We start from the raw sequence: 14,877 nt of genomic DNA on the forward strand, positions 1-14,877 counted from the left end.
CATATATATATATATATATATATATATATCTGAAAGAAATAACAGCAACACCAAATCTCTGTCAACTGGAGATTTTTTTTCCTTCCTAGAAAACACATAAGCATGTATAGTCTTGACTCGGTTGTCACTTCCCGAACTTTCCAAACAAGTCCCTCATGATTCTCAGTGTGCTTGTTTTTTCCCAAAGCATGCCTCAAATGGATTTCCCTCCCTTGAATAAAAATGAAACTGTGCCAACCCAGGAATCACTGCACAGAACCAGCCACGTTGAAAGGCCACCTGTCTTCATTTACATTTGCCTCTGATGTAGTTGTTTCAATACAAAAACATCCATCCATTTGATGTGTCCACTCTCATCCCGATTTTCTTCCTGAAAAATCAACAGAATCTGAGCAGATTCTTTGAACAACAGAAAAGAGAGGTGTGAGTATTCAAGAGAGAAACGTGAAAAGTTTAAAATGGAGGAGTGAAGTCACCCTGTTGCCACATAAAAGCATCCATGGGCTGATATGGTGAGAATGGAAGTGATGGTTTGGTGAGAATGAAAGATGGCCTCTCTCCCCCTCCCCCAGTAAATTGAACAGAAGAAGGGTAATGTTAAGGTTTGGATATCTCATTTGTTTATGTGATCTTGGGCCAGTGAGCTGAGTTTGGTCCAGGCTGGAGAGAGGGAAGGAGACCTGCTTTACTGTGGTCTGATGGTGGCTGGCAGTAAGTGCCAGATCTGGCAGGGAATTCTTGCTTAGCTGCAGGTGAGCTGAGACAAAGATAAGTCTCTAGCTTGTCATTCTCAGCCCCCGATACCCTTGATGTCTAGCATCTGCATTCTGAGTGGTGAATCAATCCTTGACCAGGTGCCCAGCGATAAGCTCGGAGGAGCACAGCACATGCTGTGAGATTAGCTTCCAGGCCAGGAGAATAGCCTGGAAACAGTTCCACAACCACTCATCTGAGCCTTCCTTGACCCCTTCTGCTGTCCTCCAAGGTCTGAAATCTCATGTTTCCTCTCTAGCAATCCAGTTTCATTCTGAGGCTTCAGCTTCTCATCAGAAATCCTAATTCCTTGCCCTGTTCTGGCCATCCCATCCCAGGGTATGTGCCTTAATGTGAAAAAGCAATACCCAGCACTCCCTCCACAACCCCTCTCCACCATGCAAGCTGGGGGGTGGGGGCTGTCTGGCTCATCTTCTTTTTGGCTCAAGGCTAGCACTCTACCACTTGAGCCATAGCTCTGCTTCTGGCTTTTCGGTGGTTAATTGGAAATAAGAGTCTTACTGATTGTGATCCTCAGAGCTCAGCCCCCTGAGTAGTTAGGGTTACAGGTGTGAGCCACTGGCATCTGACTTGAGGATTCATTTTAAAGCTGTGGGTCCAAGTTTCTTACCTCTTTGCAGTGACTCTATTGGGACATGAGTTTTCTGGGAGAATTGCACAAAACTAAGGCACTGCAGTGACCTCAATAGGAAATAAGAGAAGCATGGCCCATTTCTTCACCAGGTAATGCCTAGAATACTGCAGAATTTCCTGCAGATGAGATGAAATTCCATGGCAGAAAGCAAACACCTATCATCTCTTCTACTTCCTAAATCCTGAGAGACTTGGACATTGAGTGTGACACACTTGGCGTGGGCTCAGCTTTCTCTGAACAAGCAAATGGTCCTGGTTCTTGATTTCTTCCCTGGTAAAACTAGAGCAACAGTGGCCTCTCCTTCAATGAGGATTAGGTATCGCACATAGCCCCGCCCTATAGCCCCCAGCTCCAGGACACATGCGCCCTGCAACTGCCAGCCCCCAGAGGAGGATGGGAAGACCAGGCATATTTCAGGTCTTGATTTCAGGTTTGTCCTCTGCAGCTCCCCAGAGGGATGAGCTGGATAAAGAACAGAGAAACAAATCAGGTCACCTGCTGGCCTACGAGTTTTCTGAACCAAAGATCATGCTTACAGCTATACACAAGCCAAAACATAGCGTTTGGGTGTGGTTTAAACAGATGTTTTCCTGATTTTATATTCATAGCCAGTGTGCATTGAGAAAACTGGGGCTAAATTATTTTTTAAAGGGAAATACTCAAGCATTTGTGATCCTGCTACCCACTAACATTTTGTCTATTCTTGGCTTATAGTTTAACTTCATGGTATCTTCTTCCAAGTTTTCAGCTAAAATAAATATGCAAATGTACATTGATGCTATTGTGGAGCGGGAAAGAGAAAAGAGAAAGGTTTTACATTCTTCTCAAATAAGATTGTAAGTAATTTTCCATGGTAATAATTTTTTCAGGGGGAATAAATTTTTATCTTCTTTTAGTATTGAGACTTAAAATCAGGGCCTCTCTGGGCACTTGTAGCTCACACATGCCTGTAATTGTTGAAAGCCAAACTGGGCAGAAAAGTACCTTCTAATCCTGGGACTTGAACTCAGGGCCTGGGCACTGTCCTTGAGTTTTCTCGAGGCTAGTGCTCTATCACTTGAGCCACAGCAGCACTCTGGCTTTTTCTGTGCATGTGGTATCAAGGAATGGAACCCAGGTCTTTGTACATGCTAGGCGAGCCCTCTACCACTAGGTCATTCTCCTCTCCCCGCCCCCACACCCCCATAGACTTTTATCTCCAATTAACCACTCAAAAAACTGGAAGTGGAGCTGTGGCTGCAAGTTGTAGAGCGCTAACCTCTAGCAAAAAGCATTCAAGCCTCATGACCAACCAATAAATAAATAAATCAGGGCCTCATACTTCCTGGAAAAGCTTTCAACCACTTGAGCCATGTTCCCAGTACTTTTGCCCTTCAATAATATTTCAGCTGGCCTGGACCTCAGTCTTCCCATCTACAGCTTCCAGTTTCTGGGATGACACAGAAGCCACCAAGCCCAGGTTATCCTTTGGCATGGAGTCTCACTAACTTTTCCTCCAGATTAGCCTAGAATCACCCCTTCTGATCTTCACCCTCTAAGCAGATTTACAGGAATAGGCTACCATGCTAGGCCTGGAAACATTTTTATGACTTTTTATTTTTTAACCTTTCACCATATGGCACCACCATCTTTGACTTGACAAGTTCCCTATAATTGGACCTTTTCAATATTTTATGTATACTTAGCTCGGATCTGGTATAAATAATACTGTTGTAAACAACACTTGAGGTCTGTCTTGAAGAGATGCTCTAGGACAGAAATTCTGGTGGTAGAAGATCTAAGTTAAAGTATGGGATCATTTATAAGGTTTCTGATAGATGCATATTCTTCTGAAAGGTTGGCCAGTTTACACATGGACCAGAACCATGGTGTCCATAAACAGCAGCTGTGAGGAATTACAAATGCAGGGACGACAGCGAGGACGTCTCCTGCCGAGATACGGCCCTTGCTTGAGAAATTGGACGCTCTCACTTTTCGGAGTTTGCTTTGAAAGCTTGTGAAGCCAGGCTGTTATGGCCCAGTTCAGACCACAGACTCATTTGTTTATTCCTTTTCTTCCTCTCTTTCTTCAAGTTGTTACAATGGATTTTATGACTATATTAAGGCATTCTGCTAAAATCTACCTCCATTATAGGACCTGGCTTATGACTAGAGATACTAAAAAAACAGTACAGGGAAGACAGAACTAACATTTTATTTATTTATTTATTTATTTAGGTTGATCATGGGGCTTGAACTCTGGGCCTGGGCATTGTCCCTGAGTTCTTCAGCTTAAGGCTACCACCCTATCCCTTGAGCCACGGCACCACTTCTGATTTTCTAGAGGCTAATTGGAGATAAAAGTCTCATGGTCTTTAGTGCTCAGCCTGGCTTTGAACCACAGTCCTTAGATCTCAGCCTCCTGAGTAGCTAGAATTACAGGCGTGAACCACTGCGCCCATCAAGAACTAGCATTTTTACTAACATTTGGATAGTTTGTGGTAGCAATCTCACATTGTGGGTTTATGAGACAGATAGATTTTTGCTTGAGCCCCAATACTTATATGCCTATATCTATGTCTACATCTACATGTAGCTATGGTTTTATCAACGAAAGCTTTCTTGGCCGGGTGCTGATGGCTTATGCCCAGTATCCTGGCTACTCAGCAGGCTGAGATCTGAGGATACCAGTTCGAAACCAGGCAAGGTAGAAAACTCCATGAGACTCTTATCAGCAATGAACCACAGAAAACTGGAAGTAGTGCTGTGACCCAAAGCGGTAGAGCACTAGCCTTGAGTGAAAAAGCTCAAGTCAGCACTTAGGCCCTGAGTTCAAGCCCAGGACTTCCCACCCATCTCCCCCTCTTTAAAATAATTTAATGAGTTTCATTTTTCTATATTTATTTCAGTCATATTCGTCCCCATCATCCTCTCATTTTGTCCCTCAGGGCCCCCCAGCCCCACGGTTTGCTTTTCACATACATTTATTTATTTATTTAGGTCTAGCATCCACAGGTGAGGAAAAACATGCACTATCCATCCCAAGTCTGGAGTTGTTCACTTAACAGGATAGTCTCTCTCTCTCTCTCTCTCTCTCTCTCTCTCTCTCTCTCTCTCTCTCTCTCTCTCTCTCTCTCTCTCTCCACCCATTTTTGTTTTCGTTTTTGTTTTTTGAGGGTTTTTTTTTTTTTTTTTGCCAGTTTGGGGCTTAAGCTCAGGGCCTGAGCACTGTCCTTGGATTTTCTTAAGGCTAGAGCTCTACCACTTGAGCCTCAGCACCACTTCTGGCTTTTTCTAAGTATATGGTACCAAGGAATCGAACCCGGGTGTTTGTGCATGCTGGGCAAGCACTCTACCACTAGGCCAAACTCCCGGCCCTCTCCACCCATTTTTTTTTTTCAAACAACACAATTCAGTTTTCTTTATGGCTGAATAATGCTCCACTGTGTGTATTTGCCATCTTCCCTTTATCCACTCACCTGTACACAGGCCTCTTTGTGTTGCCTGGCTATCACAAATAGGGCTGCAGTTAACATACATCCACAGGTCACTCTGTTAAGTGATTTTGATGTCTTCGGGTCCATACCAGGAGCAGGGCAAGATCACATAGCTGTGGCAAAATAGATCATCAGCTCTTTCTTTAGCTTCTTGAAGACCTTCCATACTGACTTCCATAGTGGCAACAGTAGCCATTCTGACAGGGTGGGATGGCATTGCAAGGTCATTTTGATTTGCATGTTTCACCCAGCTGAAGTTGTTGAAGACAATTCTCAAAAGAAGAATCTGTTTAGTTTGCCCAGTTGCTGACTTGATTGTTCTATGGGTGTAAAATACGTTTTAATCATTTAAATTATAACTTTTAATCATTTAATTCATTGAATACCCTGACAGATGTTCTGCTTCTCCACAAGGCATGTACATGCAGCTGATAGGATTGTTTCTGACACCGCCCTCCGTGTGCTTTCCCCTGTGTTACTGCCCTTTACAGCCATAAATCTGCTCATGCCTTCTCACCTCAGGATCTTGTCCATACTGGAGCTTGGCTTGACAAGCAGAGTAAACCCTTAGCAATCTAGATCTTTTTATCCCATCCTCTAGTATGTCATTCTCTTCCTTCTCTCCGGTCCCATTGCTCTTCCAGCCATCCTCTGATTCACCCTCTTTTTCCAATGTCTATAGCTGCTCAGCTGTGCGCCCTGAAAAATCTTCCTCCTGTGTGTGTGTGTGCAGCTGAGAAGTTCAAGCCCTCAGTCAGAGTCATTCATACTTACAGCTCCCACATACTGATGATCTAGAAATAAGAAAAGAGAAGACCTGGGGCCGGGAGTTTGGCCTAGTGGTAGAGTGCTTGCCTAGCATGCATGTAGACCTGGGTTCGATTCCTTGGTACCACATACATAGAAAGAAAAAAAAAAGCCGAAAGTGGTAGAGCTCTAGCCTTGAGAAAGTCAAAGAAGAGCGCTCAGGTGTGGGGCACGTCATATCAGGGAAATGGAAACCTATGCTGTAAAAGGAGGTCTATGTGGCCCAGTGCTCATTCCCTGGTCTTGGGACCACATCTGGCTGAGATGGTGCCTGCTGCCCCATTGGAAGGCGTGGCTGTGGTTTATGAAAGTAAAGCCACCTCTGGGATCGAACCCTTCTGACCTCTCGGACAGCACGTGCATCCTACCTCCTCAATGAGAGTACCTCCCTCACCCTGCCCACCTTTGTGCTGATAGGCTCCTGCATCCTATGTTAGCTGAATGGACTTCCTCAATAAATGAGCTCCTGCCTTGAAGGGTCTCCCTGACACGTCTGATTGTCCTCTGGTGAGGGAGGGCTGGGTGCGGGTGGTCATTTGGCCCTCTCCTTTCTCAGCTAGTCCTGGTCAGGGCGTGTTCTCTCTATCCCACCTGAGGGTCTGGAGGGACCCAGGACTAAAAACCCCGACACTCAGGTCCTGAGCTCAAGCCCAGGACAGGCAGAGAGAGAGAGGGGAGAGAGAGAGAGAGAGAGAGAGAGAGAGAGAGAGAGAGAGAGAGAGAGAGAGAGAGAGAGAGAGAGAGAGAGAGAGAGAGTAGCATGCATAAAGCCCTGGGTTCAATTACTCACTAAGCCTCGAAAAGATTCTTTTTTAGCCATGTCCATTTGGGGGTTCTCACATATCTGTGTGTCTACATCTTTCCCAATATTAGGGAACTATTTCTGATAATATTGCACTGATAGGCTTTCTGTGTACCTCTCTGCTTCTTCCTGCGCTGGCCCACGGGGTAGTCAACTAGAGCCCAAGGAGGAGCAGACCTGAATAAGAGACAAACCAGACACAAGGAGAGAGACCAAGACAGTTTTCTGATCAAGGTCTCAAAATTTATTTCTGCACGGCTGCTTATATATGCTCAGGGATACGGCGGGAAAATCATAAAGCAACACTATAATATAATTGGCGTATTATGAGCGGGAAAAGGCAGGGAACCAATCATTGGTTATTTCAAACTAGTAGGGCAGCATCGCTGGGGTGGGTGTTTACAAAGGTCTTCAGTAACAAGCTTTGCTGTTAACTCTTGCATCCAGCTCTGGGTGGGGTGTCCAGGAGTGGTCACTCTGTCATGTCCAGCTCTGGGTGGGGTTTCTCTGGAGCCAGATGTTCTCTTCAGTTAGACCTACATTATAGCAGCTAGTCTATTAGGCTTGGAGTCCACATATTAGAGGCCATCTTTACCCCCAAATGAATTGATTTCTGTTGAATCCAATCTTTTCTAAATAATTCTTAATTCAGTAGGATATTTCAAGAGGAATGTGGCAGCAACTGTCTTAAACCACCATGGTTACAGGCTAATCAGCTTTTTCATTACACACATTTAGAGACTTAGAATGTCCTAAGAGTGGAGCAGAGAATCAATGAGAACCAACTGACTGAAGGTTAATTTAACAGAGACCTGAACTGAAGCTCCTCCTGTTCTTGTAGCTTCATGGACGAACAAGCTGAGCTACTGTGGGCAAACAGCGTTAAAGGGTATCTAATGGTGTGCCCACCCTTGCGTTACAGGAGAGTTTGAAGAACCTGATTAAAGGAAGCCATTGGTGTGAATATGGAACGCCAAAGGGGAGGGCAGATCTTTGAGCTCCTGAAGGACTGATGATAATCCCGCTCCCAGTGCTCTCCACCTGTGACCCTCTTGGGGAGTTCCAATTGAAGCAGAATGTAATGGCACACCTGCCCTTCCAGGAGTGTGCCATTCTACAGGCCTCCAGTGCAAGTAAGTGAAAGGTGTGAACAAGAGGTTTTGCAGACATGGTACTCTGGAGATGGATTATGGATTTGGCACTCAAGCAGCCAGGACTGAGACTTCTCCAAAGGATCCCCAGTACTCAGGCCTCAGCTGGGGAGGTGGCCCCATCCCAAGAGGTCCTCTGCAGCAGCGACAGATGTGAGGGACAGCCATGGGAATTTCTCAGGGATTCATTACCGGCTGTCAGCTTGTCCCCAATGGGGTAGAGTAAGCCCTGGGAGCACCGAGGTCTCCCCACAATCTGGATCTGTGTCCTAACCGCCTGTCTGAATCACGTGGGGTGCTCTTGCAAACCCGGAGGCTTGGATCTCTCCCAGAAAGAGATGGAGCCATTTCAGGAACTCACTGGGTAGACTAAGGTGCATCTGAGAACAGGCCCCTTCCTTTGCCAGGAGTTGGCTAGTTCACTCTTGAATACCTTGGATATGGAAACTAGAACTGAGGTGGGTCTGAAAACGGCTAATGGTGACCAAGCCATATGTAGGCAGGTCCACTGTGCCCCACACTTTGTAATGAACAGAAAAGAGGCTCTAATCATAGGCTGTTAGCTCTCAACACAAATCCTCTATCTATCCATCTGTCTACTTATTTATCTATCTATCTGTCTATCTATCTATCCATCTTATACTTTTTGCGCTGGTCCTGGGGCTTGAACTCAGGTCTTGGGTACTGTCCCTGAGCTTTTTGCTCAAGGTTGGCACTCTACCACTTGAGCCACAGCTCCACTTCTGGCTTTTTGGTGGTTAGTTGGAGATAAGAGTCTCATGGACTCTCCTGCCCAAGGGTGGTTTTGAACTGTGATCCTCAGATCTCAGCTTCTCCAGTAGCTAAGATTATAGACATGAATTACCTTTGCCTGGCCAAATCTTTTATTTTTGCTTCTTCCTGCTACATGGCCTTCTTCCTAAGCAACAGTCAGGTGACTATTTATAGACTGTTTTCTAAATGCCAGGAATGGATGAGGGCCCTACAGAAGAAAGGAGAGGTTCTTAAAAGCAGTTTTTCCATCTTTTTTTCCCAGGAAGCAAAAGTAAAGGTGTAGACATTAGTGTCTTATTAGCAGCTTTCATCCATAGCACCACTTCCACTTTTCTGGCGATTCACAGACTTTCCTACTTGAGCTGGCTTTGATCCCACAACCCAGCCTCCTGAGTAGCTAGGATTACAGGCCTGAGTCACCAGCATTGGGCTTGTTACCCTTTTTAATAAGGAACCTATTTGCAGGAAAACCTGTGTACAGATTCAGGTAAGGCCCTGGAGTCCCTCTAATTAGTCACAAATTAACAGGAGACCTCTACATTAATTAGGCCATTTCACATGACTGTTTCAGACTCTTCATCTATTCAGCCAACCAAGATTTGAATCCTATGATGTACTAGACACCATACAGCACACAGGAAATCTAGGCCCCAAAGACCACCCTACCCTATTGATACTTAAAACAAGGAAGACAGATGGTCACGTACAATCACAATATACAGTTGTGAGACTGAAGATGTGTGTGAACAATGTGAGACTACTGAAAGTGAAACATAAGAAATAATGGGAGCACCCCAGAGAACGCGATCAGGAGCACGGGCTCTAGGACAGACCAGATGATTCCTGCTGAGCAGAGAGACAGCAGCATGCATGAGCCAGAAGGAAAAGAGGTCTGTGATTCACTGACCCTTAGCCCACTGGAGTGTCAGAGATCTTTCCAATGAGCGTGATGAGGCTAAAATGTCATTACCCTTTTCAATGATTGACATTTGCATTGACAATAGGAAACACCGTGGAAGGTAAAACTTCGGGTGCATAGCACAAATCAAGGGAGTGTTACCCAGCTACATTTGCCATGTTTGTGTTGATATTCTTCACTGCAGGCACATGCAGAAAAAAAACCAAACCAAACCTGTCACTTAAAATGCCTTTGATGAAGCAGTACAAGTTATTTCTCTTATTAAATCACTACCCTAGAGTATGCCTTTTTAATATTCTGTGTGGCAAAGTGGAAGTACGCATAAAACACTTCTGTTGCACACAAAGGAATGGCAATTGTCTTGAAGAAAAGCACTTGTTTGGTATTTTTTTTTTTTTACCTCTTGGAGTTGCTGACAGAATTAGCTTCTTTTATTATGAAACACTGTTTTTTACTTGAAAAAAAAATACCTGACAAACTATGGATATTCAAACTTGGGTCATTGACAGACATTTTCTGGAAAATGAATAAATTGAACTTGTCACTTCAAAGAAAACAACTGGCAGTGTTTGTTGCCAAAGATAAAATTCAACCAAAAATTACAATGTTTGAAAAACTATTGCCATACCATGAGCCTAACAACTTCCAAGCACTTGAGATTCTAATGAGATTAATGGTGTTGTAATTAATAAAAATTTTTAATGACTGACAAATTTAGAAAAATCTATATTACTTGGTGAATTAATCTTTCCCATAAGGTTACAAGATTATGTATGGGATCCAAAAGTTCAAAAGAGCCTAATGGATTTTCTTTTTTTTCCCCTTCCTTCCCTCCCTCGTCCCATCCGTTCGTTCTTTCTTTCTTTCTTTCTTTCTTTCTTTCTTTCTTTCCTCTCCTTTCTTTTTTTCCTCTCTCTCTCTCTCTCTCTCTCTCTCTCTCTCTCTCTCTCTCTCTCTCTCTCCCTCTCTTTCTCTCTTTCTTTCTTTCTTTCTTGTGCCACTACTGGGGCTAAAATTTAGGGCCTGGACACTGTCCCTTCACTTTTTTCACTCAAGACTGGTGCTCTACTACTTGAGCCATACCTCCACTTCCAGCTTTTTGGTGGTTAATTGAAAATAGGAGTCATTTGAGTTTTTCTGACCAGACTGGTTTCCGGTGGAGCTAGGATTTTTGGCACAAACTAATAGTGCCCAGCAAACCTAATAGATTTTTTTTTTTGATGGTAGCAATAGGGATTTATTAAATGTGTTCATACAGGCGCTGGGGCTTGCCCGTGATGCTCCAGATGTTCTGCCAATTCTTCTTGAGCAGTGATACCAGGAAGTTGACAGCCAAGTGAAATGTACACAAGTTCATCATCTGTCATTTTCACATGACCAACAGCAACAGCCAGCCACAGCAGCTTCTTTATCTGGAACTTGACAGTGGACTTCGCCACATCTACTTTGGCCACCATATTTTCATTGTGTGTGAGCAGAGATGCAAACTTGCCAGCCTTTTTCAGGCCTGAGCCCAGGATTCGTGAAATCTGCTTGATCAGAGACTCTGAAGCTAGAAAGGCATCATACTTGTTGGCCAGCTGCTTGACCAGTTTCTTGTTCTGGTTGAACTTCTTCAGCGCCTCGAGGTCCAGGTAGGGGATATCCCAAAGCCTGGGCCTATCACAGTGCTGCTGGTCCCCCAGGACATACACGAGAACTTGGGGCCGGGAGTGGACTTAGGCCTGACAGTGCCTGAGAGATGCTTGTCCTTCTGGGGGTCACAGTTCTCCAGGCTGACCTGCAGCTCCACTGGCTGCAGAAGCTTGGGGCGCATTCAGGATGTCTGGAGAGACTCTGCAGCTCATGGCTACTCACGCCTCTCAAGCAGGCAAGCAGGAGAGAGGCCAAGCCTGATAGATTTTTATGTAAAAGCTCACTGACTTGGCTTCAGGATCAACATTGCAACTACTTTAAAAAAGACATGTTACCATGTCTCCTTGATTTTCTTTTGTTTTCTTGTGGTGCTGAGGCTGGAACCCAGGCCCCTGCACATGCTAAGCAACTGGCTGCCACTGAGTTATGCTCCTATGACTTACAAGTAACTTTTTAGAAACTAACAGGAGCTTTGGTGTTATATCCAAAAATACCTATAATTATCAGAAAAGGCTGTTCAAATACTTTTTTGTTTGTTTTTAATGCTGCTGCTGAAACCCAAAGTCTTGTATACTTTAGTAAATGCTCTAGTCTCAAAGTATATCCTCAGCCATAAAATATACTTAAACTACCTTTTCTGTGGGAGGCTGATTTTTTTTCATATAACTCAATAACAGATTGTAACTGATGAAATTCAGAAACAGATATGAAGATTCATCTGTCTTCAGTTAACTTGGAGACTGTCAAAAAAGAAAAGCATAAACCACAAACCATTGCCATTCATTTTCTTTGGGAATTCATTGTTTTGTAATCATATTTATGTCAAAGTGCAATGGTTGTATTTATTTATTGCCAGTCGTGGGGCTTGAATTCAGGGACTGAGCACTGTCCTTGAACTTTTCTCAAGGCCAGAGCTCTACCACTTGATACACAGCATCACTTCCAGCTTTTTTCTACATACGTGGTACCGAGGAATCAAACCTGGGCCTTTGTGCATGCTAGGCAAGCACTCTACCACTAGACCAAACTCCCAGCCCCTGTATTATTTTTAAATAAGTTAATAAATGCACATTTTAAATTCCTGCTGTAATTTCTGATATGAAAATATTGATAGCTATAATCCATTTAATCAACCTCTTCAATCATCAACACTTGAAAAAAAAATTCAAAGGAGTCCTTTGACTTAAATGTTTGGTACATGCTGGGATAAATCATTTTGAAGTAACCCAAATGTTTTGTGGCTACACACAACAAACATTTATTTCCCTTCCCTGCAGAATCAAGCAGCCCTAAAGGCTTCCAGGAGCTGACTCAGCAATCTAGATCATTCTGTCTGTGGACTCCGATGTCTCAACACCAGATCACTGTGGTAGCAGCTGAAAAAGGGAGAGCTGCAAGATGGCATACAGGCTCTGACATGTGCTGCTTTGTCACTCCTATCCCAGTTCACCTAGATCCTGTCACATGACTTTACCCAAGGGACCCAGGAAAGGAAGGGGAGAGGCCTGTTTGGAGCAGCCAAAAACGTTCCACATAGCATGGTGCCAAGAACTTGTGATGGGAAACTGAGGATCCACTGAAAGAATAAATGGATACCTCACGCATAAAGTGAAAGAAATCTCAACCTAAAAAACTTGTGGCGTGGGGACACAGAGGAGCCAGACTGTTCAGACAGGCCTCATAAGCCGTGATCAAGCTAGATGACTTGAAGGATGAGTGACAATATCTGGCTTTATCTGTTGCTAGATGACTAAGGCTATGCATGATAATGAATGGTGGGGGACAGGAACAAGTCCATTGAAGAGTTGTGCTGATCAGCTGATGAGGGAAAACCAAAGCCTCGGATTTGTGGTGTTGGCCAAGTTTCTCTAATGTACGTATTTCCCCCGTGGCTAATTTCAGGTGTTCCAGTAGGAGGTCACTAAATGAACTGAAGAAGGTACATGCACAATTGGCTCTGAGAGCCACTGAGGCAGCAGTCAGTGGCACTAAGGCTTTTGAATATTGATTGAGAGATCACACCCAAAGTGATTGCTATAGCCTAGGTCGCCTAGGTGATTATTGCTTTCCTTTATGCACTTTCCAAAACCAGCCCACACCCTGACCCCATTTTAGTGACTGAGCCACCTGTCCATCACAGACACAGCACCTGGTCTGTCGTATGCCATCACCATGATTGTCAGCCGATGGCTGTGTCACCTGCCAGGGAGGGAAGTGGCTTTGGCTCTTCCATCATCCACCTTATCTCCAGGATAAAGCCTGGATATCTGTGCCCTAAAGACCACCAATGCCTCAGCTTCCCGGAGCTAGGTTCCACATACCCCAGACACTCCTGCAGAGCGCCCTTCCCTAGACGACCCAGGGAGGGGACAGACAGCCCACAAAGATGCTAGAAATAACCCCACTTATGATTGTTTGTTGTTGTTGTTTTGTTTTTTGCCACCTCTAATTGAAGTGCAAAGACTGACAAGAATCAGAACAGTTGCAGGCTCTGCAGATCAGTTACAGAACCACTTGGCCTGCTTGTGAAAGGAGAGAGAACTTCAACCACAGCTCTCTGGCCCCTGGAGAAACGGGGAAGTGACAGGGATAATGGGTGGGGCGGCAGTGTATCCCCACTCCAGGATGCCCTTGCTGAAGGAACCTCCCTTTCCTCCCCCACCCTCACTGTCAGCTTGTTCATGCAGGTTCTTTCTCCTTCTTTCTCCCTGCCTGCTCCCATTTGAAGAGCAGAATAACAGCTTGGAGTACCTGAACTGGTGCCTGACAGTGATTTAAATAACTCAGCTCTGAGCACAACAGGTGTTACTTGGGATCTAGTGCCCAAATTCTTTTCTTTTTCCTTCAGCAAGCCTTATGGATTTTTTATTTAAAGAGCTTGTATAGCTCAAATAATAAATCCTTCCTTCCTTCCTCCCTTTCTTCCTTTCCTCTTTCTTTCCTTCCTTCCCTCCTCCTTTCCTTCTGTCTTCTTTCTTTCCTTCTTTCCTCCCTCCCTCCCTCCCTCTCTCCCTTCCTTCCTTCCTTCCTTCCTTCCTTTTCTCATCCCAATTTCTTTGTTCTTGTTGTCTGATGTCACGGGCTGTCACTGCATTCATTCACCTTGCTCCTTCCTCTGGCTGAGGTCAGAAGTCATCAACTTTTGAACTGAGTGAAATATTCCAAAATCCCCTTCTCTTAGCTCTGCACAAACCTTTCAACCAGAAGCCAGATACTTCTGTGATTCAATGGTTGTCCCCATCCTAAGAACATCTGTCACCAGATACCCAAATACTCAAAAAAAAAGGCCATAAAAGTAGCTGCTGACTTCTCTTGAAGTGAATTAGAAATAAGAGGCAAATAGCACAAACTTAAAACTTCTGATGTAGACATTTCAGATTTGATTCCTAAAGTCACTGAAACCACTCACCAAATTGAAGACCAGGAAGCAAATGAGAATGCACCTCTTTCTGTTACTACAATCATCTAACAGGAATATTTCTGGCTGTTGATGGGCACATATCTATAATGAATAGATTAGAAAAGCAACTTCATATCTAGTAAAGGACTTCTTTTAAGAGATCATGGCTTTCTTTTTGATTTATTGGGGACTGAACCCAATGCTTTGTGCATAGTAAGCATACTCACTTTACCCTTGATCCCCATGCTGCACCCCAGAAGGGGACTTCTTATTATCTAAGATAGACAACACTTTATCATGAAATCATTTCACAAATAGAGCACTAAGTTAAAAAAAATCACATTTTTAGTTAGCAAAGGTAAAAAATATTAGGCTGGGAGTTTGTCCTAGTGGTAGAGTGCTTGCCTAGCATGCACAAAGACCCAGTTTCGATTCCTTGGTACCACAGACATAGAAAAAGCTGCAAGTGGTTCTGTGGCTCAAGGGGTAAAGTTCTAGCCTTGAG

At 44.2% G+C, this 14,877-nt stretch overlaps 1 pseudogene; it reads right to left on the minus strand.

The window, feature by feature from the left end:
- Nucleotides 1–1,631: 1,631 nt before the first annotated feature.
- On the minus strand, nucleotides 1,632–14,605 carry LOC150061223 (large ribosomal subunit protein uL1-like; annotated as a pseudogene).
- Between the last annotated feature and the right edge of the window lie 272 nt (nucleotides 14,606–14,877).

Source organism: Megascapheus bottae, chromosome 6, assembly GCF_031878675.1.
Source record: "Megascapheus bottae isolate mThoBot1 chromosome 6, mThoBot2.hap1, whole genome shotgun sequence".
NCBI classification, from domain to species: Eukaryota; Metazoa; Chordata; class Mammalia; order Rodentia; family Geomyidae; genus Megascapheus; species Megascapheus bottae.